The 22,752-nt window shown below is 38.9% G+C and overlaps 1 protein-coding gene across 4 annotated transcripts in view; it reads left to right on the forward strand.

Annotated features, from left to right (window-relative positions):
• Positions 1 to 22,752, forward strand: part of LOC109112414 (interleukin-1 receptor accessory protein-like 1-B) — a 215,856-nt gene that overhangs the window by 101,101 nt on the left and 92,003 nt on the right. The gene's annotated exons all lie outside the window — the stretch shown is intronic.

Here is a 22,752-nt window from a genome sequence, read left to right on the forward strand (position 1 = left end):
TGGATTTGGCTCAGAGTAAGCGCTTAAAACATGTTCCCAAATACGAGGGTAGAGATAGATTTATTTTCCTTTTATGGAAAGAGACGGAAGTCTTTAGGAGTATGATGAACTCCCTCTGGATAGTCATAAAAAAAACTCCATATCAATTCCAGCTCAAGTCTCTAATGTCCGATAGCAAATGTATTTTCCACAATGTCTTTGCCATGTTATTCTAAATAGAAATCAACATCAAACACAAAGATTTTGTAATACTGTCTGCTAACCTAATTCTGATGTCAAAACTGGGAAAGATTGAATTTTGAATAAATGCTTTTGCAGATCAGCTTCATAGAGAACATACATGTGTGATGATGTTCAGGATAGGCGGGTATCTTATGTGTGTTTGATATTATATTTTTGATATATATTTTTAAAAGATGGAAAAATGCAGTTTTATAAATGCTAGAACTGTGGCTTTCTAAGGAAAGATTGCTATCAAATAGCACACCTAGGTTCCTAACTGATGATGAAGAATTGACAGAGCAGCCATCAAGGCTTAGACAGCCTTCTACGTTATTACATGCAGAGTTTTAGGTCCTATAATTAACACTGTTTTTTTTCCAGAATTTAGCAGTAATCATCCAGTTTTTTATATCGACTATGCATTCCGTTAGTTTTTCAAATTGGTATATTTCAGCGGGCCATGAAGAAATATAGAGCTGAGTATCATCAGCATAACAGTGAAAGCTAACTGTGTTTCCTGATGATATCGCCCAAGGGTAACATGTAAAGCGTGAAGAGTAACGGCCCTAGTACTGAGCCTTGAGGTACTCCATACTGCACTTGTGATCGATATGATACCTCTTCATTCACTGCTACGAATTGATGGCGGTCATATAAGTATGTTTTAAACCATGCTAATGCACTTCCATTAATGCCAACAAAGTTTTCTAGTCTATGCAAAAGAATAGTGTGGTCAATAGTGTCGAACGCAGCACTAAGATCCAATAGCACTAATAGAGAGATACAACCACGATCAGATGATAAGAGCAGGTCATTTGTAACTCTAAGGAGAGCAGTCTCAGTACTATGATACGGTCTAAATCCTGACTGGAAATCCTCACAGATAACATTTTTCTCCAAGAAGGAATATAATTGTGAGGATACTACTTTTTCTAGTATCTTGGACAAAAAAGGAGATTCGAGATCAGTCAGTAATTAACTAGTTCTGAGTCATTGAATCACAGAAGCGATGTGGTGTTTCCATGGAATCACCTATTTGTAGTTCTGTTAGTGTCTTCATTCGTCAGAATGAATCGCCACACGTCTGATCATTCTCTGTATATTCACTGAGAAATGCATTTATGCGTCAGGTCTCCAGCATGTGCTTTGAATGCTGCAGCATCTGTTTTTTTGTGGCTGTGGTAATACAGTGTTGGTATCATTTTATAATTCATTAGGAACGGAGTGGGTTAATAGTTTTTCCAGAAAAATATGGATCAGCTTACAGCTGCATCCTGTGGCTCAGAGAGGAGCATTATATAACAGTGTTACACTGGAGAGCAGGTGAACATCACAGCGGCGCTCAGTCCTGTCCGCTGATTATCATATGAAGGGTGAATAATTATTCACTTAATTGAGTATAATGAGGGTGTGCAGAGGGTCTCTGATTCAGGCGCTGCTGTCCTTTCTGAGCGTGTTTGGATCTTTTTTCCTGGAGGAAACCGAATGAACGCTGAAGCACTGAGTGTGTTTGTGCAGCTCTCTCTCTCTCCAGGAACAGTAAAGCTCATCCCACATAAAAATCAATATTTAATGTCAACATTTTATTGTTGTTTTTTTTTTCTCTTTGAGCTTTTCTAATATGAGCTCAGATGAGGCTTGTGTGTAATATTAGTGTGTGTTGTGCTGTGTGTGGCGCCACATGTCAGCTGTCAGCCCAACTTCAGATCTGTCAATCAAACTACTGTCGTCGTGGCAACAGAGTGGAAAATAATGATAGATATTCCCACCTTATGCTTTCTGTACTGTCATATTACATATGAGAGAGAGGGAGGAAAATGAAGAGAACAGCTGCAGTAGAAAGAGCGAGAGAAATAAATGAAGGCTTGATGCAGAGAGAAGAAAAATAAGTTGAAGAGAATGGCGAGAGAGAGTATCCAGTATGTGATCAATGCCAGCGATCTTTCATGTGGCTCATTTTCATAAACGCATTACTGATGGAGACGCTCCTCCAGCGGCCGGTCTCTTTACATGGTTAAACGGCAGCCAACTCTCTTCATATATAACACCACTCCACATTTCTCTCTGTCGTCTCATTAGTACGCTTACATGAAGCTGCAGCGGATGTTGTGTAGTTGAGATGCAGCTGACATCTCTGTCCCAGAGCACGTGACATGACTGTCCAATAAAACACACGTTGTGTGATGCTTCCGGAGCCGGTCACAGTCTGATTAATATGTAGATCACATGATCATTAAAGGATAAGTCCACTTCTAGAATAAAAATTTCCTGATAATTTACTCACCTCCATGTCATCCAAGATGTTCATGTGTTTCTTTCTTCAGTCGCAAAGAAATTATTTTTTTAAAGGAAAACATTACAGGATTTTTCTCCATATAGTGGAAATCAGTGGTGGCCAATGATTTGAATGTTAAAATGCAGTTTCACTGCAGCTTCAAAGAGCTCCACACGACCCCAGCCGAGGTATACGGGTCTTATCTAGAGAAACGATCAGTAATTTAAGAAAAAAAAACAAAAAAAACACCAACATATTTATACATTTTTTAACCACAAATGTCACACACGATTAGTTCTTCATCTGTGCACTTTGGTTAAAAACTCCCATCTCATGTTCTCCAACTTTAAAATCATCCGACATCGTTGTTTTACCTTTTTTGTAAAGGGCAATGACTTTTTTTGCACGTTGGCTTTGTAAACACTGGGTCGGTTCTTCTTATGTTGTGACCTTTCCAACATAAGCTAATAAAGACATGCATGTGCATCGCAGAGCTAATGCTAGCCAATCATTTGTGGTTGAAAAGTGTGTCTATATATATGTTTTTTTCTTCAGAAAATGACTGATCGTTTTGCTAGATAATAATAACAACAACAACAATAATAATAATAATAATAATTATTATTATTATTCCTCGGCTGGGGTTGTGTGGCGCTCTTTGAAGCTACAGTGAAACTGCAATTTGGACCTTGAAATCACCACTGAAGTCCACTAAAAACCCTGGAATGTTTTCTTAAAAAAACTTAATTTCTTTGTGACTGAAGAAAGAAAGACATGAACATCTTGGATGACATGGGAGTGAGTAAATAAAAGGAAATATTCATTCTGGAAGTGGACTTATCCTTATCTGACTGATTTCAGTGGAACTAAAGCCATCTGGACATTTATGATGTTTAATATAACTGTATGACTACTTGTCTCAAACTGATGATTGATGTGACGCACGAGGAGCCGGCAGGAGACGCAGGCTGACTGAGAAAGGAAACTAAAAGAGAAGCTGAGGCTGCTGTCCTGATGTGTGTTGGGGTTTGTGATGAGGAGGCACTTTTCCTCTTAGCTCAGAGTCGTTTTAAATAAATGAGCGGCGAGGCGGTGGCTGGCGTGGAGGAGAATGTCTAATGAGGTTATATTTAGCAGTCATTAGTGTGGCCTGGTCGAATGAAGGGCTGTTTTTAAAGTGTTCTTCATTAATTCCACAGGATCCTCCATCTTGATGGAGCACGAGTAGGATGAGTTCTGGATTCTGAGAACCATATTCAGGTCAGAGAGATCCATTCTGGGACTGACACATGATATTGACGCTCTGGTTATATAAGGGCTCTGACTGTGTGGCCTTGAAGTGGTGCTTCTCAACCTTCTCCATTCTAAAGCCCCTATATATGATATGACTTTGTCATTATGACAAAGCTGCTTGTTTTCACTGTCAGAAACTGGGCATGTCAAATAAAATAAAATAATTTATTGAGGTGTGAAAAAAGTTTATGTGTTGATTTTGTGTATTTTATCACATTAACCGAGTTAATTATTTTTAAATATATTAATCATAATTGTTATTATTTATTTATGTAGCCCCTGTGCATGCTTGCAGATAACCTCTGCCGTAAAGCATACCTTGATTAGTCCCAGAATGCATTGCAATGAGCACATTACCAAAACATTATCCAAGATGAAGTTATACAAAACCATTTTTCAATTCTATTACACTACCCAAACACATCAGATCTCAATGGGGAAAAATATCATGCAGGATATCGATACTGATATGGACTGGGTAATTTGTTAGGTATGAAAAGATGCCACATTGTTTAATGGAAATGAAAATTATCAACCTACAGAGGGCTGAATTCAAAGACACTCAAAATTAAAGTAAAAAAAGGATGCAGCAGGCTAGTTCATTAAGCTGAAATTTCACTGCAGCAACTCAAAATGGTACTCAGTAGTTTGTATGGCCCCCACGTGCTTGTATGCATGCCTGACAACGTCAGGGCACACTCCTAATGAGACAAAGGATGGTGTCCTGGGGTATTCCCTACCAGATCTAGACCAGGGCATCACTGAGCTCCTGGACAGTCTGAGGTGCAACCTGCCGACGTCAGATGGACCGAAACATAATGTCCCAGAAGTGTTCTATTGGATTTAGGCCAGGCGAGCATGGGGGACATTCAATGGTATCAATTCCTTCATCCTCCTGGAACTGACTGCATACTCTTGCCACATGAGGCATTGTCGTGCACCAGGAGAAACAAGGACCTAATGCACCAGCGTAGGGTCTGACAACGGGTCCAAGGATTCCATCCCGATACTCAATGGCAGTAAGTGTGCCACTGTCTAGCCTGTAGAGGTCTCTGTGTTCTTCCATGGATATGCCTTCCCAGACCATCACTGACCCACCACCAAACTGGTCATGCTGAACAATGTTACAGGCAGCATAACATTCTCCACCGCTTTTCCAGAACTTTTTACATCTGTCACACATGCTCAGGGTGAACCTGCTCTCATCTGTGAAAAGCACAGAGCACCAGAGGTGGAGCTGCCAATTCTGGTGTTCAATGGCAAATGCCAATCAAGCTACACGGTGCCAGGCAGTGAGCACAGAGCCCACTAGAGGACGTCAGGCCCTCAGGCCACCCTCATGAAGTCTATTTCTGATTTTTTTCTCAGAGGCATTCACACCAGTGGCCTGCTGGAGGTCATTTTGTAGGGCCTCTGGCAGTGCTCATCCTGTTCCTCCTTGCACACAAAGGAGCAGATACAGGTCCTGGTGATGGGTTAAGGACCTTCTACTGCCCTGTCCAGTTCTCCTAGAGTAACTGCCTGTCTCCTGGAATCTCCTACCTGCTCTTAAGACTGTGCAATATGTGCCAAACCTTCTGACAATGGCACATATTGATGCGCCATCCTGGAGGAGTTGGACTGCCTGTCCAACCTTTGTAGGGTCCAGGTATCGCCTCATGCTACCAGTAGTGACACTGACCCTAGCCAAATGCAAAACTAGTGAAAAACAATCAGAAATGATGAGTAGGGAAAAAAATGTCAGTGGCCTCCACCTGTAAAACCATTCATGTTTTGGAGGTTTTCTAATGGTTGCCCATCTAGTGCACCTGTTGTTAATTTTATTAACACCAAAGCAGCTGAAATGAATTAACAACCCCCTCTGCTACGTAACTGACCAGATCAATATACCAGAAGTTTAATTTACTTGATGCTATACTCTGATTTAAAAGTGTTCCTTTAATTTTTTTAAGCAGTGTATCATGTGCAGCTTATGCTTATCAATATGCGAAAGTTAAATCTGTTTCTGGAGTCATATGTATTGTATGTCAGACTCATTAGGGCTGCTGCTTTAGAAGGACAGTGAGGCTACTAGGGTTTTTCTTCCTTAGTATGCTTGTCTTTTTTTTTTTTTTTTTTTTTTTTTACAAATATCTACAAATTCTGGAATTAAGATGCGTTTACTTGACAAGTAAAATGGCTTATAGGGTTAGTTCACACAAAAATGAAAATTAGGCTGTGTATTTCTCCCCCACAAGGCATCCTAGGTGTATATGACTTTCTTCTTTCAGATAAATCCAGTTGGAGTTATATGAAAAATTGTATTTGATCTTTCAAGCTGTTTCATGGCACTCAGCGGGTGTGGCATTCTTTCAGTCCAAAAGAAGTGAAATAAAAAGCGCCCTTCCATAAAAAAAAATCTCACACAGCTCCAGGGGGTGGAAGGCCTGCTGTAGAGAATCAGTGTGTTTTTGTGTGAAAAATATCCATATTCAAAACTTAATAATCACTTGAATCTAGCTTGCGCTCACTGTTGTACACAGAAGCAGCTCTGAGAGCATGACGTATGAGGTGAGCTTTGTGCATGCGTCGCTCAGAAGTGACGCACGCAGAAACGCAGCGGAGAGATCAAAACAAAAAACAGTCACTTATTAGAAATACATAACGAGGATTTGTAAAGAAGAATGTCAGAGGATTTTGATATAAGCCAAGAGGAGACTGGTTTTCCTTTGCTAAAGTAAGGAAACTTAGCTTCTTTTGATCCTGTAAACAAACGTTGGTTTTCACGAGACTCCCCGGCGCATGCGCAGCACTGACCTCCATACATCATGCTACCAGAACTGCTTCTGTGTACAACAGTGAGCGCAAGCTAGATTAAAGTGATTATTACATTTTGAATATGGATATTTTCCTTACAAAAACGCATCGATTCACTACAGGAGGCCTTTGTTCACCCCCCGGAGCCGTGTGAGACACTTTTTTTTATGGATGGGCAGTTTTTATTTCACTTCTTTTGAACTGAAGGAATCCAACACCCGTTGAGTGCCATGAAACAGCTTGAAAGATCAAAGACAAATTTTAATAGAACTCTGACTGGATTCGTCTGAAAGAAAAGAAGACATACACCTAGGATGCCTTGGGGTGAGTAAAACGCAGCCTAATTTTCATTTTGGGGTGAAACTAACCCTTTAAGATATTATGTCTTGTTTTCTGAAAATATTATCCAAATTTTGTTTGTTTTTGCTTAAAACAAGCAAAAATATCTGCCAATATGGTAAGAAAAATAACAAAATTTGGATAATATTTTCAGAAAATACTTGTCAGGTAAATGCATCCTGATTCAAGTATTTTTAGATATTCATACTAGAAAACAAGACAAAAATACTAAGGAAGAAAATCATTTTTTGCAGTGTATAGGCTGTGTGAGTATAGTGTTCACTTACAGTAAAGAGTCCTGCTGATCACAGTGCAGTCCATAAGATATGAAGACACTTTATACTCCACAGCAGCTTATCTGTGAAACACTGAGCACAGTATGCATCCTGTAGCAGCACTCACTGCCTACACGTTCTCTTTTTGATGACAAATTTTCCTATTTCTGCTACTCAACCTGTGAGTGACCATGTTTTTCTCTAGTATAATAATATGCATTGATATGTGGAGCTACTGTTCAAACAGAAGCGCAGAAATGTGCTGTTTTACACAGAGACACTTTTCCATCCAACTTGCATCAGAGTAATTAGAAAGTATCCCCGAAACCTGGACCATGTACCATTACATTACTATCGCCCGATTATTCTCATTAGTGGTTAGATGAGACACAAATCACAGTCAGCATCAGACATGTTCACGAGTCTCTGAAGTCCAGGTCCAAGTCAAGTCGCAAGTCAATTTTTTGAAACATAAGTACAACTTGAGTCCAAATTTCCACCTCTGGTCGGCATCCTGGGAATCCAGAACAAAGGCAAGGATTGCATGGACCAGCTGAGTGTCAAACCCTCGGGACTCGCTGGTCTGGTGAGAGAGAGATGGTTTTCAGCAAGAAAGCCTGCACGTCATCTGTTTAAAACTGATGGGCTTCCTTATTCTTCTCCTTTCATGTCTCTTTTGTCTTGAAATGTTTGTGCTTATTAAATAATGAATTCATGTGGTTACAGGTTTTATATACAGTATGACGCTGTGTATGTCTGCTATCCCTTCTCTTTCTCTCGCTTTTAATTCTCGTCTCATTGAAAGCACTCGGCACATGTCTTAAAAGTGAGTCAGTGAATAAAAGGCCATTTGATGTGTTTTATTTGCTGTGTGAAATGAATATCTTCACTAACAGTCTTCCAAAGAAGGGGTGTTTAGTAGTGTGCTCTCTGACCTGCATTACAGAGCTATGAGACACATGAATGCACTGTTTCCTTTCATTTAGCCCTTAATGGCTGTTAATATGTCCCATTTTCTCTATGAATCACAGTATGAGCGTGTGATCGTGAGTGTAGAGGTTATCATTCAGTTTGCTTCAAAAGGAGCTTTCAGAATGCTGTGGTCAGCTGTGATTGGGGGTGGAGCTAGAGGTGGAGTTAAAGGCAGGGGTGTGGTCCGGGTGGAGCTAGAGGTATGGCCAGAGGAGTGGGTGGGGCTAGGGTGAAGTTAGAAGTATGGCCGGGGTGTGGGTGGGGCTAGGGGTGGGATTAGAGATGTGATCAGATGAGTGGGTGGGGCTAGGGTGGAATTAAAGGCAGGGGTGTGGTCAGGGTGGAGTTAGAGTTTTTGGCCAAAGGAATGGGTGGCTAGGGGTGGAGTTAGAGATGTGATCAGAGGAGTGTGTGGGACTAGAGTGGAGTTAGAAATATGGCGGGAGGGTGTGGGTGGGGCTAGGGGTGGGATTAGAGATGTGATCAGAGGAGTGGGTGTGATCAGGGTGGAGTTAGAAGTATGGCCGGGGTGTGGGTGGAGCTAGGGGTGGAGTTAGAGGTATGGGCAAAATAAGTATGGCCGGGGTGTGGGTGGAGCTAGGGGTGGAGTTAGAGGTATGGGCAAAATAAAGGGCGGGTCTAGGGGTGGAGTTATATATGTGATCAGATGAGTGGGTGGGGCTAGGGGAGGGGTAAATGGGTGCTCAGAGGAGTGGGTGTGGTCAGGGTGGAGTTAGAGGTATGGCCAGAGGAATGGGCGGGGCTAGGTGTGGACTTAGAGGTATCCTCAGACGAGTGGGGCTGGGGTGGGGTCAGAACATCTAGATTGCAGTCAGCATTAGATTATGAGTGTTCAAGTACATTTATTGAGCTCAGTACGTGTGTTCAAATTCCTGTATAGAATACATTTATTGTTGATATTGCTCCAATAATAGTCAGTAAGAAAACAAACAGACAGAAATCAGTTTGGAGAAGATCAACAGCAGTTCAGACTATGAAAAGACAATGCAGAAAAGCCGAGCGGATGTGGAGGAAGACGAAACTTGAAATTCACTATAGCATCTATAAAGACAGCCTTCATGCTTTTAATGTGAAACTAGCCACAGCTAGACAGAATTTCTTCTCAAACCTTATAAACAGTAACTTAAACAACACTCGTACTCTTTTTTGCCACTGTTGAGAGACTGACAAACCCCCCAAGTCAGATTCCCAGTGAAATGCTTTCAGTTAGCAAATGCAATGAGTTTGCTTCCTTCTTTTCTGAGAAGATCATTAATATCAGGAAGGCGATTAGCACATCCTCAAGCAATGCAGAGGTCAGACAGATCTGGATGCAATATCAAAAAGATACTATGTCTATTTTTGAAGCAATTGATAGCAAAATTTTGGAAGAAATAGTATAGCACCTTAAATCGTCAACCTGCTATCTTGACACACTTCCCACATATTTTTTTCAAAAGTGTGCTGAACTGTTTAGAAGCAGATCTCTTAGAAGTGGTGAATGCCTCACTTCTTTCTGGGACATTTCCAAACTCCCTGAAAACTGCATTTGTTAAGCCCCTCCTGAAAAAGAGCAATCTTGATAACACCATTTTGAGCAATTATAGACCAATATCTAATCTTCCTTTTATAGGGAAAATTATAGAAAAGGTAGTTTTTAATCAGCTGAACAAATACTTATACTCAAATGGATACCTGGACAATTTCCAATCTGGTTTCTGACTGCATCACAGCACAGAGACAGCGCTCATTAAGATAATAAATGATATTCGCTTAAATTCTGACTCTGGCAAAATATCAGTGCTGGTAATGCTAGATCTCAGTGCTGCGTTTGACACTGTCAATCATAACATACTACTAGAGAGACTGGAAAACTGGGTCGGGCTTTCTGGGATGGTAATCAAATGGTTCAGGTCATACTTAGAAGGGAGAGGCTGTTATGTGAGTCTAGGAGAGCATTAGTCTAAGTGGACGTCCATGACATGTGGAGTCCCACAAGGCTCAATTCTTGCACCGCTCTTGTTTAGCCTGTATATGCTCCCACTAAGTCAGATAATGAGAAAGAACCAAATTGCCTATCACAGCTATGCTGATGATACACAGATTTACCTAGCCTTATCGCCAAATGACTACAGCCCTATTGAATCCCTCTGCCAATGTATTGATGAAATTAATAGTTGGATGTGCCAGAACTTTCTTCAGTCAAACAAGGAGAAAACTGAAGTTATTGCATTTGGAAATAAAGATGAAGTTTTCAGGGTGAATGCATACCTTGACTCTAGGGGTTAAACAACTAAAAATCAAGTCAGGAATCTTGGTGTGATTCTGGAGACAGACCTTAGTTTCAGTAGTCACGTCAAAGCAGTAACTAAATCAGCATACTATCATTTAAAAAACATTGCAAGAATTAGATGTTTTGTTTCCAGTCAAGACTTGGAGAAACTTGTTCATGCCTTTATCACCAGCAGGGTGGACTACTGTAATGGTCTCCTCACCGGCCTTCACAAAAAGACCATTAGACAGCTACAGCTCATCCAGAATCTGAGCATATCACACCAGTCCTCAGGTCCTTACACTGGCTTCCAGTTACATTTAGGATTGATTTTAAAGTACTTTTACTCGTTTATAAATCACTCAATGACCTAGGACCAAAATATATTGCAGATATGTTCACTGAATATAAACCTAACAGTTAGAAATACCAAGGGTTCACACAAAACAAGGGGAGTCCGCCTTTAGTTATTATGCCGCCCGCAGCTGGAATCAGCTTCCAGAAGAGATCAGATGTGCTAAAACATTATTCACATTTAAATCTAGACTCAAAACTCATCTGTTTAGCTGTGCATTTGTTGAATGACCACTGTGCAATGTCCGAACTGATTTCACTGTATTTTACGTATTCACTGTATTCTATGTAAAATCATTTTCTATTTTTAACTGTTTTAAATTCATTCTAAATAAGTAAATTTTTAAATCACTTCCAATGTTTTGAAATTGCTTGTTTTATTTTTGTTATTATTTTTCTTCATTATTATTTTACTTTATTTTATGTAAAGCACTTTGAATTACCATTGTGTATGAAATGTGCTATATAAATAAACTTGCCTTGCCTTTCCATTACATTCTCTCTCTCTTCTCTGAATGATAAGTGCTAATGGAGTATGTGTAAATGTTAGCTGTCTCATGAATTCATACATCAGGGATCTGTAATGATGATCACACTTCATCAATTAATGCGTCTCTCTGGCAAATTATCACTCAGTTTGTGTCTCAGCGTTCAGTGTGTTAAACTGCTGTTAATGAAAGCCACAAACACTTTGCTCTCACACCCACATTTTTTTTCTACCTTTTCTAACCTCCTGTGGGGAATCGCTCAGGATTTTCATCTTGAAATTCGCCACTTATCCTTATGATATCAGGCATCCGTTTAACTTTCAAACCCATGAAAGAATGATTCAGTGACCTTGAGGTTGTTTTTTTCAGAACATCATTTACTGCGATTGTTTTGATGGCTCAATTCCCACTAGGGGTTCATTTGGAAAGGAAAGGCTATAACCTCTAATCAAAATAAGACATGGAGAATGAATGATAATGACAGTCTGTGGATGCAAGACATGTCAGGTATATTTATGTTTTCAAGTTGTTGGTTTATTCAATCAATGCATTGTTGAATAAATAAACGTAACGTGAGAGAAGAATGCAAGTGCTTTATTTTTATGCTCCAAACCGACCAGGAATTTAGCTCTGTTTTTCAAGACGGAGTAATTGGCTCTCAGGCAGAGCTGCAGTCTTGAGCTGTCAGTAAACACATCATCCTGTTATAATTGAACACTTTCCTGTAGTTTTAATAGCACATTGTTTCAATGGCAACTGGAACAGCCCTCGGTTGTCCTTCCAGAAGAAATAAGGCTTATTTGGCTTATGTGTGTGTGTGTGTGTGTGTGTGTGTGTGTGTGTGTGTGTGAGAGAGAGAGAGAGAGAGACTGAGGTCTTCTCAGGACAAGTAACATTTGTAAGAAGGATATGTACCAACCTGTAAAGCCCCACTCAACTGTTCAAAGCATACTGCAGGTGAGGAAAGGTCAGGACTGTCCTTCACGTTTGTATGGACTGTGAGCAACTGCATGAATAATTCAGACTCGAGCCTCATCATGTCACAGACACGTCTCACGTCTGGTCACATGGAGGGTCAGATCACAGCCCGTTACATGAGCCCAGGAAGATCCACAGGCCTGTCTCTGTCTCTTAATGGGAATGAATTCTGTGTGGTGTCTTCAACCCCAGCAGGCTGTAATTTACACCTTCTTGTCCTCTCTGCCACATGACAGCTGCCAGAGCCGTGACACTGTCATTTTCCCTCCCGTTCTCCAGCTCTCATAAAGCCTCTCGTATGTAAGCACCGGTTCCTGTATTACCGCTGCCCTCCTGCTTTTACTGGACCCCTGTGAGCCTTTGGGACAGCTGCTGTCACAAATGCCATTTACGGGGCAGCTGTGGCCTAATGGTTAGAAAGTTGGACTTGTAACCGGAAGGTTGCAGGTTCGAGTCTCGGTGCTGGCAGGAGTTGTAGGTGGGAGGGAGTGAATGGACAGCGCTCTCTTCCACCCTCAATACCCATGGCTGAAGTGCCCTTGAGCAAGGCACTGAACCCCCAGTTGCTCCCCGGGCACTGGATATATAGCTGCCCACTGCTCCGGGTGTGTGTTCACGGTGTGTTCACTTCTCACTGCTGTGTGTGTGCACTTGGATGGGTTAAATGCAGAGCACCAATTCCGAGTATGGGTTACCATACTTGACAAATGTCACAACTTTCACTTTTCACTTTCATTAGCTCTTTTGTTGGAGGCTGTTTTCCTTTTCCAGTGTCCATGTTCAGTCATTATACATTGTTTGTTATTTATATTAATATCAATAATTATGATAAATGTTTTCTAAATACAAAAACATGCATATGTTCATCAAAGTAGATGGTATTTGTCTTTGAGGACTGGTGGTTGTAGTAGTTGTGTCTGATATATGAGGCTGCAGATAAATAAGCAATATTGTTGGTATGTTTACATTTTGTGCTGGACTGCAGGATTCTGGTTTCATGTTTGCAGCTGACAAGTAGTGACATGCTGCTTTTCTCCTTCTGCTTGTGCTTCTTGTTGTGCATATGAGATTCAGCTGAAACCTCTTTATTATCTTTAGCTTGTTTCTCCTTAACAGCTACATAATTAGCAAATAGTTAGTTAACTGCTTTAGGTGCCAGATACAGCATGTTATTCCACCTCTTCATCACCTCTGGATCATCTCACCTTTTTTAGCACATTTTGTGTGTGTGTGTGTGTGTGTGCGCGCATGTTTGGATCACATTCATGTGCTCATGTGAAACTTTCATCTCATTAAACAAACTTAATTTCCTGTTTGACTCTCATAAAGCATTTTATCAAGGATAATAATGCAATATCTGCTTTAGAATAGTGAATCAGTCGTGTCTAGCACTTTCCTCTCTCTGTTTGTAGATCACGATCACTTCACCTGTGTTTGAAGAGAATTTGTCTCTCTTCAAATTGTTTAATTGATTGTTTGAAGTAATTTAAATTGGTGTTTTTAATATTTCATCATGAGTATCTTTTCAAGATCTCTCTCAGTCTCAGTGAGTAAGTTGTAGTGTTACGCTCTCTCTCTCTCTCACATACACTCACACACTCAGAAACACACGCACTCTCTCTTACACACACGTTTGTTTCTGTGAATTGTGGGGACTTTCCATAGACTTTTATTGCTATACTGATGAAACAATATTTTCTATTCCCTAACCCTAAACCTACCCCTTACAGAAAACCTTTTTTGTATTGTTACACTTTTAGATAAACATTCACTATTTTTTATATTTTTTCACCTTGTAGGGACCGCAGTCCTGTCCCTAATGTTAAAAATTTTAGGTTTTGTTATCCTTGTGGGGACATTTAGTCCTCACAATGTCCCTTACGGAAAAGAAGTTTATTCAAGTGTGCTATTAGTAAACTTCTTTTAAACTAAAAATAGGAAAGTATGCTTTTAGTTTACTTTTTATGTACTTCTCAGAAATGGGCTTTATGTACTTCTCAGAAATATACTTAAAATGACATTTAAGTATACTTGACTTATACTTACAAAAAGTCTAAATATACTTGAACTTTACTTAAGTATACTTAATAAAATAAACTTGAAGTATACTACTTTTTGGTAAAGGGTAGCATAATCAAAGTTCAATAATACATGCACACACAGTCACACACATACATACACTCACAATGTGTGATGTTGTAGTGAGCAGGTGACTCTGGCCGTGTGCCCTGAATGTGCTGCTATAACAAACTGACCTGTTTGACCAGGGGACAAGCTGGCAGTGTCCATCTCTGAGCATCAGCCCAAGCACAGCAGTGAGTGTGTGTGTGTGTGTGTGGCTCTATCAGTCCAGTCATGTACCTTTAGTGTCCCTCACGTGTCCTCCTACTCTATCTGTCCATCACTCCAGCAGTCTGTCTGCATGCTCTCATTCATAATTGATAAACATTTAACCACCATTAAAAAGATCCATTCATTCATTGCTGAACTAAATGAGCATGCATCTTCCCTGATGTCTCTGGGTTTAATGAGAGTGAGCGCAGTCTTCTGATGTGCCAGGTGTTTGTTCAGATCCTCGTCACTGCTGTGTTTGTGATTCGAGATTCAGTGAAGTTCGTCAAGGGCAGAACTGAACGTGTCAGTGTTGACTTTAATGTTCTACTGAGGAGAACAGATGGCTGTTGTTTGACGCTCACGTCTGATTGGCCAGCTGAGATTCTAAGATGAAAACGAGATAGAGAGAGTTTCGCTCTGAGCACTCCAAACATTTATAATCTCCTGCAAACATCTTTCTGCTAGATTTATGTCATTGAAGCCGTCTGTTATCTGCTGGTCTTTGTGTGTTTTGTTGAGACACAGACAGTGACATTCATGTATATTCATTCAGTTAAAACAATCAAGTGCCTCTTTTCGATTTCCACTATAAACTCTCGACATGAGTGGCGTCTCTTCTTCATGCCGCAGCATTGCGTTCGTGTGCAAGAGGGACATTTACTCTATCTCTTAATTAAAGATTATATCACATAATTTTCTTCACAAAAGAAGAAAAAATCACTTCAAAGAAAGAGTGAGAAAAATAATATCTGTAAGTTCGCCAACTGAAAATGAGGCAAAGTTATTTGCATGAGTAAGATTGACGTTTTTAATATCCACTGCAGCGGTGTTCGATTGGCGTGACTGAGCCGTCGGCAGCCGGGATAAAGCACATTGTGTGCCGCAGCATCGCCCTCATTATTGAGAAAACAATGCATAATTAAAGTAATCATGATTAATTACCATTTGCTCACCATTTGCACATCTGCTTAATTATAAGTTTGGAAAATTCCTCCATGTCTGAATTCAGATTTTGTGCAATGCTTGCTCTGACTTGGTGTTGATAGTTTGACGTGAGTGCATCAGCTAGCGGCTCTGGATCCGCCATGCTAATGTTCATCTGTTGTTTTAATTACACAGACGTTCATGAGAATGGCCTGTCATAGCAGGAAAAAATAGGGCCCAGAGCTAAACGTTTACATGGCACGAGGCCGCCCCAGGTTAAAAAAAAGTACACTTCCATAATGTACTTAACTTCAACTTCAACTTTATTTATTTATAAAGCACTTTTAAGACCACTATGTGGAAACCAAAGTGCTGTACAAGAAGACAAAAAAAAAAAAAAGATTAAAATCAAGCATAAAACATTATAAACATACCACAACAACAACAAAGAACAGATTACAAAACATTATCAAATGCTAATGAAAACAAATGAGTTTTAAGCGCACTCTGAAATACAGGAAGTGTAGGAGAACATTTTACAGAGAGAGGAAGGTCATTCCAAAGTCTTGGAGCAGCAACAGAAAAGGCCCGATCACCTTTGCATTTTAAACGAGATCGAGAAACCATCAGATGTAATTGACCATTTGAACGCAAAGACCTATTAGATTGATGCAAACTTATTAAATCTGAAATATACTCTGGTGCTAAACCATGCAAAGCTTTAAAACATATAATAGCACTTTAGAATGAATCCTGTATCATACAGGAAGCCAGTGTAATTTAATAAGCACAGGAATAATATGCTCTCTCTTCTAAGTACCCATTAAAAGCCTAGTCGCTGAATTCTGAACAAGCTGCAGGCGGGAGAGAGAAGCCTAACTCACACCCAGATACAATGCATTACAATAATCCAAACGAGATGGCACAAAAGCATGCACAACTTTCTCCAAGTCCTCAAAAGAAAGGATTGACTTCAACTTAGATATAGATCTAAGATGGAAAACAATATTTTTAACAACGGCATTAATTTGTCGATCAAATTTGAGCTCTGAGTCAAAAATGACACCAAGGTTTTTCACTCTATAAAGATTTTTCCCAGGAAGTAACCCCAAGCAGTCAGTGACATCATCCACACATCCCTTTTTACCAAATAAAATAAACTCACACTTATTCTTATTCAGTTGAAGAAAATTATTAGTCAACCAACACTTAAACTCTTCCAAACATTCATACAGAGACTGAATGGATAGATGATCCTTGCGCTTTAATGGTAAATAAATTTGTGAGTCATCAGCATAAAAATTATAAAGAATGCCGTGTTTTTCAAAAATTGAACCTAGAGGGAGCATATAAAGGGAAAACAAAACCGGTCCCAGGATTGAACCCTGAGGAACACCACACTCGAGAGGGGGAACAGATGAAGAGTAATTCCCTAGACTGACTGAAAAAGTCCTATCTTTTAAATATGAAGAAAACCATTCTAAGGCTAAACCCTGAATGCCAACATGGTCTCTGAGGCGATCAATGAAAATCTTATGGTCAACTGTGTCAAATGCTGCGGTAAGATCTAAAAGTAACAGAACAACACAACTTCCAGAATCAGCACCACGAAGAATATCATTAGTGACCCTCAAAAGAGCTGACTCCGTACTATGGCCGGCTCTAAATCCTGACTGAAATCTATCCGAAATGTTGTTCTTAACCAAAAAATCATTAAGCTGTGCATACACAATCTTCTCCAGTATCTTTAAAATACAAGGCAATTTTGAAATGGGATGAAAATTTTTCATATCAGAGGAGTCTAAACCAGCTTTTTTAAGAAGGGGCTGGATAATTGCATGTTTAAAACTTGGTGGAACAACACCTAATGTCAAGCTACTATTCATAATAGTTAAAATGCATGTACCAATAGAATGAACCACCTCTTTAAATAAAAGAGAAGGAATCACATCACAGGGAGACCTAGTGGGCTTCATGTGCGCAATTATTTATTTAAGCTGTGGCAGACAGACAGGCGTAAAACAAGTCAATTGATTTGGAGGAGCAGAGGGTACAATAAGATCATTAGTTACAGATAAAATCTGGGATCTGATTCCAGCAGTCTTATCAATGAAAAAATGTAAACACTTTTCACATATGTCAGCAGAAGGAAAGAGTAATGGCATAACAACAGGATGGAGAACAGTGTTTACAGTAGAAAAAAGCACTCTAAGATTATGGCAATTCTTCGAGATAATATCAGAAAAATAATTAGATCTAGCCAATTTAACAGCTCTTTGGTATTCACTCAAACAACTCTTCAAGATGCGACATGCACTTTTACAAGTTGTTAGAACTTAAATGTGTGTTGGCAGTGTGTGTACACAACCATCCTATAATGATAAAGATTATATATATATATATATATATATATATATATATATATATATATATATATATATATATATATATAATCTTGTTAAATCATTTCCCCTTTCTCATGTCAAACCGTTCTCAGCTTCTTGTCTGTGTGACGTCACACAGACCCAGGCCCCTCCCAAGATTGTTGATTGACACTGTTGTTTTATCATGGACCTGCCCTGAGTGATCTGTGAACAGTCATCCATTGTTTCACCACCGGAGCAGATGTAGACAATAATGACTCCTAAGCGATTGAGGTGTTCTGATGTAGGATGTAATAATAAACATAGCAGTCATCATTTAATCCCGACATCTGAGCCACTGAAGACGCAGTGGATTGCATTTGTTTTTGAAGGGAATGCGGCCCTAATCTATCTAAATGCATCTATTTTCACACGAATCATAAGTGATCCAGCCTCACCTACAGGAGAAGTGAGTCTAAGGTTATTTTATGAATCTTTGCAGATCGCCTTTCCTAACAATGTGCTAGTTGGCAAGTTCTGCGGCTAAAGTAAACAGTTTCATGAGAATGGCTTGTCACCTCATGGAAGAGAGGGGTGGGGTCAGCAGAGCTCATAAGCATTTAAAGGAACATGGACTAAAACAGCTTGCTGAAAACAGAGCTGATTTTGACAGGGTAACCAAACTATGTTATAGACTTTTCATTAAGGCCCTAAAGAATCATAACAACTTGTTGAAAATGGGCATCTGATGACCCTTAAAGTGCTTTATTTTCACACACTAATTTTGTACTTAATATACTAAAAATGATTCTTTAGTACTTCTTAAGATAAACCTAAGATCAACTATTGTTAATTTTGTTGACAAAGACTATGATGAAAAATGTTTGTTGACTAGCTTTTGTTCCCATGACTAAGACAAGACGAAGACGAGACGGCAAAGGTCAATAAACAACAACTAAGACTGTTTCAACAAGCAGTTTTGTTGATGAAATAAGACGAGACTAAAATGTATTCAAAAAGATAAAAACTTTACCAAAAACAGGACAAGGTTGTCTAAATATGATAACTAAAAGGTATATTTAAGTGAGACTTAGACTAAATTAAAAATGGCTGCCAAAATTAATACTGCTGTATGGTTAATTAATATTAATCTTATTGCTAAAATGTCAAGTTTTCATTGACTAAAACTAGACTAAAATAATTTAGATATTCTTTTACTAAAACAACAAAAATTTTGAGACTTTTAGTCGACTAAAACTTGACTAAAACTAAATAGGATAAGGTTTACTAATTATGATAAAAACTAAAAAGGACATTTTAACTAAAGACTAAAATTAAGGACTAAGACTAAAATTTAAAATAGCTGACAAAATTAACACTAAGATCAACTAAGTGTACTCAGCTGTGCTATTTTGGGACACCATGAATATGAACTAAAATGCCCTTTTAACATACTATCTCTGTATTTAAAAATTGTATTTAGTTAGCACTTGTAATATACTTGAGCGTACTAGTGTATGAAAGATGGAGTTAAGTGTACTACAAGTGGTGAGTAAATACATTTTTTTCAAATACAGAGATAGTATGTTAAAAGTACATTTTAGTTCATATTCATGGGGTCCCAAAATAGCACAGCTGAGTACACTTAGATGATCTTAAGTTTATCTTAAGAATTACTTAAGAATCGTTTTTATTATATCAAGTACAAAATTAGAGCAAGAAATAGAGCACTTTAAGTACATTGTGGATGTGACATTTTTTTTTTCCTGGGTCTGCTGAGAATGCATTATACAGTGACGTACAGAAATCAATGGAGCGTTTTCCCTCTGTGCTTCATAAAGGTCTAAGCGTTTGCCCGGATACAGACGTGCCGAGGGCCTACAGTGGGTGGGCTACAGGTTGAGCAAACATGTTCATTAAGCCAACACGATGACAACTCCAGCCGCTTTAACCAACAGACGCCCAGGAGTCCCCAGAGACGAACCCTCGCAGGAGAAATGGGACGTTAACCACAGTGTCAAAGCAGGTGGAATAATTAAGAAAAAGAAGAGAGCTCATTTAAAAGGGCTAAATCATGGCTGTAAGTTAATTATGTTGCCTTACCTTGCACAGGAAGTGGCTTCACAGGGGATCACAATGGATTTTCTTTTAAGGAAGCTCCTGGCTCGTTAGCAAACTGACAGTTTTGAAACAGAGCAAAGATAAGCTGTGATATATGGAATTACATTTGCTTCAATAAAAATGAACGTAACTTTATAAAACTGAATGTAACTTTTTCAGAAACTATCAAAAATATGCCATTACAAAAGAAGAAAAACACAATGAAAATGAAAAAAAAAAAAAAAAAATTAACTCAGTCGCACAAATTTAACAGGCTCTTCAAATATGCTTCATTCTTTGTTAATGTTTTTCAAAGATTCGTTTTTGCTAATCATGGATTCTGAACGCATTGCCACAGATTTCGCTTACTCTTCGCAGTTTTTCATGTTTTGTGTTTTGATTGAAACTTCTCGTGGGGGCGGGCTTAACAGTGATCTACTCTGATTGGATAGTGAGCTTTTGATGGACAGGTGCTCTCTGACCGGGAAGTACAGACGTCACTCGGTGGCGCGCATATTAGAAAGCTCTCGCGGTGATTAAATCTGGTCTCTACCGCAAAAATTTTTTTTCACAGACAAAGTGAAAGAAATTTATTTTAAGCTCATACACAGGTTCTACCCTATAAATTAGTTTATACAAAGATTTAAATCTGACATTGATTTTACATGCTCTTTTTGTTCGAGTTCTGAAGAAACTGTACACTTATTTTAGTCATGTCACTACACTCAGAAACTTTGGGATGATATTGGTGTGTTTGTCAAGTAAGATTTTGCCAGGCTTCTCAGTACATATGAAAAACATTATATTTGGGTATTATGACTCTGACCCCACAAACGAAAATATCAGTTTTGTTATTAATTTAATTTTTTTCCTAAGCAAATTTCACATTCACAAATGCAAATTCTCCAACTGTAAACCTGTCTTCTCTGTTTTCCTAAAAGAAATGGAAAACTATTTGAATGTAATCTCAGTATCTACTAATAAGAAAGCTATAAGGACTGTTAAAATTTGGTCATCCTTTGATCTCCTTGTGTAATTTTGTTTAGATTTTGGCCCTCTTTTTCTTTAGTTCTATTTTATTCTTTATTGTTTTTTTTTTTGTTTGTTTTTGTGGTTGATATTATGTGATGTATGTTTATACTTTATGTTTTTGTTCTCTGCATTAATAAAAAAAGAAAAAAAAGCTCTCGCGGTGATTTGTATGCAATAATACTAAATATGTAAATAATATTTGGCCTTCGATCGTCTCAGTCTGTAAAGATGAGCTCTCAGGAGAGACACGGAGCAGCATCATCTTCCTCCTCCGCTTGTCCTTCAAGGCAGCTTGAAGTAAGCTTGTGTTACTGAATTAACCAATAACATCGATACAAGTTTTATTCATGTTACAGTGTGCTACAGTTTGTTGCGGGTTATTATTGTCATTCAGTTACAAGTTTTTTTTTTGTTCTGCCTTGAAGGACAAGAGCTCATCTTTACAGACTGAGACAATCGAAGGCCAAATATTATTTACATATTTAGTAATACAAATCACCGCGAGAGCTTTCCAATATGCATGCCACCGAGTGACGTCTGTACTTCCTGGTCAGAGAGCACCTGTCAGTCGAAAGCTCACTATCCAATCAGAGTAGATCACTGTTAAGCCCGCCCCCACGAGAAGTTTATGTCAAAACACCAAACGAAAAACTGCGAAATGTAAGCAAAATCTGTGGCAACGCATTCAGAATCCACGATTAGCGAAAACGAATCTTTGAAAAACATTAACAAAGAATGAAGCATGATTGAAGAGCCTGTTAAATTTTTGTGACTGAGTTAATTTTTTTTATTTTCATTGTGTTTTTCTTCTTTTGTAATGGCATATTTTTGATAGTTTCTGAAAAAGTTACGTTCAGTTCCATAAAGTTACGTTAATTTTTATTGAACCAAATGTAATTCCATATGATGTGATGGACAGGACAGTTCTCAGCTGACCACCACTGTAGTGTCTGATCGCCATTCATTTGGTTTGTTGTGGAGGAGCGCTGGCATTAGATTGCACGTTGAACACGGGCAGCTTATAACAAGTCATCTTGTGCAGGTGGAGCATTGGTTCCATTACTGTGAGCAGACACCCCAGCATCTCTAATGATAGAGCGCCAGTGCTTCGGAAAGCTCCAGCTCCTCATTAAACCCTCTGCTGCCATGTTAGAAAGGCGACTCGGGTGTAAGTTATAATTTAAGATAAATTATAAAAGATAAAGATAACTTATTTTGTGTTCAGCAGAAGAAAGAAGATAGAAGATCTTACTTTTTATTTCGAACTATTATAGTTTTTTCAAAGTCACATTTTCAAAACTTTGCCCCAGATCTCCCTCAAAAGTTGTTTCAAACCTGTAATCTGTTGAACACAAAAGAAGATATCATGAAGGTTGTTGGTAACCAAACAGCCACTGGTAGCCATTGAAATCCATAGACTGGAAAAACATGCTATGGAAGTCAATGGGAACCGGAAACGGTTTGGTTTCTTCAAAATGTCAAAATGTTCTTCAACAGAAGAAACTCACACCATTTGGAACAGCTTTAGGGTGAGCAAGTGATGGCAGAATTTGCATTTCCTTATTGGCTTGATTCGTTTGTCTGTGTTCCTTTTCAAATGCAGCATTAACAGAAGGTTTGACTAGCCACATCGTAACCCTTCGATATTATTACATTTTTTAGTTGTCCATCACGTTTGAGCTCTGGAAGAATGTCAAGTGGCCGCACTAAGTGTGCCGTTCAGGTTGTAATCATC

The sequence above is a fragment of the Cyprinus carpio genome, chromosome A11, assembly GCF_018340385.1.
Source record: "Cyprinus carpio isolate SPL01 chromosome A11, ASM1834038v1, whole genome shotgun sequence".
Lineage (NCBI taxonomy): Eukaryota > Metazoa > Chordata > Actinopteri > Cypriniformes > Cyprinidae > Cyprinus > Cyprinus carpio.